Source organism: Nannochloropsis gaditana (genome assembly GCF_000240725.1).
Source record: "Nannochloropsis gaditana CCMP526 unplaced genomic scaffold scaffold080, whole genome shotgun sequence".
In the NCBI taxonomy this organism is placed as follows: domain Eukaryota; class Eustigmatophyceae; order Eustigmatales; family Monodopsidaceae; genus Microchloropsis; species Microchloropsis gaditana.
In genome coordinates this window covers 21,427-23,783 of record NW_005803873.1, presented here as the reverse complement: position 1 = coordinate 23,783, position 2,357 = coordinate 21,427, and positions in this window count along the sequence as shown.

The following is a 2,357-nucleotide window of genomic DNA, read 5'->3' as shown; positions in this document are numbered from 1 at the left end:
CTCCTCCTCCTCCTCCTCCTCCTCCTCCTCCTCTCCAAGACTGCTCGATGGGCTGGTATAGGACGAGCAGGGGGATGAGGGGGCAGGGGTGCACATCGCCTCTTCCTCTTCCTCTTCTATCTCAGCTTTTTCTTCAGCCTTCTCCTCTTCCTTCTCCTCCTCCTTCTTCATTATTGTCACTGTTTCCTTCACTTCCTCCTCCTCCTTTTCTTCCTCCTCCTCCTCCTCCTCCTCCTCCTCCTCCTCTCCAAGACTGCTCGACGAACTGATGTAGGACGAGCAGGGGGACGAGAGGGCAGGGGTGCACATCGCCTCTTCCTCTTCCTCTTCCTCCTCGGCTTCCTCTTCAGCCTTCTCCTCTTCCTTCTCCTCCTCCTTCTTCATTATTGTCACGGCTTCCTTCACTTCCTCCTCCTCCTCCTCCTCCTCCTCCTCCTCCTCCTCTGTTGCCGTCGCCGTCTCGTCCCCAAGACTGCTCGCCGACGTTGTGTAGGACGAGCAGGGTGAGGCAGGGGTGTACACTGCCTCTTCCTCCTCATCGTCCTCCTCTTCCTCCGCAGCAACCCACACTTCCTCCTTCCCCCACCGCCCACCCGCCAGCCGAGCTGAAGCTTCCTTAATCACCTGTTTGGTGATGTCGGAAAAGCCCTTCGTGCAGGGCGACATCAGTCGCTCCTGCATGGCACACCTTGCCAGCTCCACCTCCCCCTCCTTCCGAGAGAGCGTCGCCCTCCCGACGCTCTCAAAGGTAGCCATCTCGGCCCGCGCAAAGCACACCTGAAAGAGTCTTGAGCTCTGAAGCTCGATGGTAGACATTTTAAATATCTGTGTTGTGTATGCAAAAGAGATTTTAGAAGAAAGCGAAGGATTTTGTCTTGTTACATTCACACAAAGAGGCGAGTACGTCACCCTTCAACAACTTGCGCTGCAGGAACAAACAACCACAGACTCTCTACCACACCTAACTCGGCTTTTCCCTCTGTATCTTTGCATCCAAATGGCTTCATGTCTGCAAAAACAAAGAGCCGCTGACTATTTCGCCGTTCCGTTGCATATGCATTCTCGTGCCAAGCCAGAACAAAGCACTTTTTCTGGGCGATGCCCAGCGATACCTCAACCCCACAAGACACACAGTCTGTCACAACGTTGGGGCAGGATCTGCGGTCAAAAGCAGTGCGATGGGCTCTACGCAGGATGAATAGACACCAAAGGCGTGCCAACTCTCTGCTCGCACCGGACGGGGGAGTTTCTCCCCGGCGCGGGGTGCGGTCCGAAGGCTTCCACACGATTCAGCACCTCTTCCCCTCCGCATTGAGCGAGACAGAGCACCCGCTCATGCTGCCAGTGGACACGAGGTCGGCTGTGCAAAGCGCAACCACATCGAAAGAAAACAGACGCTACCACGAGCAGAAAAGAACAAAAACGACCAGCGCGCCTGACACACGCATCCTGCCACTTCTCGAGATCGCTTTTTTCTCATTTTACTGGAAAGGTTCCGGTGCGTTTTAACCGTTATTTAAACTCTCACACACTCGCTCATCCTTCTGCACGCTGTCCGTCTTCTTTGCCTCGCTGTTTCCCTCTTCGCGTGCGTTTTGGTAACCTTCCACCACCGTACACATCCTTCGTTAACGCCAAGCAGGCATGTCGTGCACACCAAAGGCAAAGCCACACGCAGAACACGTCCTTCAGCCCCAGGATCTCGCCCTCGCTCGTCGTCTCCCTCTGCCGTGTGATCGACCGGGGAGATACGCGCCCTGTGCTGCCTCACAGGCTTTACGAGACATCTGTGGTGGACGGGGTGGCTGAGGAAATGGAAACACACCCTGTCAGGGGACACGCACACGCGACACCATCCTGCGCCCGGCAACAATACCTTACGCAAGCATTCTCCCTGATGCATCAGGTACGCCGCCTCCGCCTGTGCCGCCTGGCGGGCTCTCCTACAGCTACACCAACCCCGCCTCGCACTACCCATTCGAGGCCCTGTCAACAACTCACCTCTGCCGACCTCACCGTCATCCCCACATCTTTGATGCATCATGCCCATGCCCATCGCGTACACCCTGCTCCAGGAGAGTCCGCTGTGCACGAAGAACTGGGGAAACAACACGCCTTGCCGGACGTTGACTCCTCCGTCTCCCATGTCCCATCCTCCAGCCAACGTCCTGCTCTTCACCCAAGCCATACCGCTTGCCGTCTCCTCTCTAGCACTCTGCAAATACTGGCAGATTGCTCATCTCTGGATGCCATGCATGCGGATGGTGAAGGACATGAGTTCATTGCTTCAACGTCTCGGCTTCACGTCGCCCTCGCCTCAAGTCCCTCCCCGTACCACCACACCACATGTAAAGCCC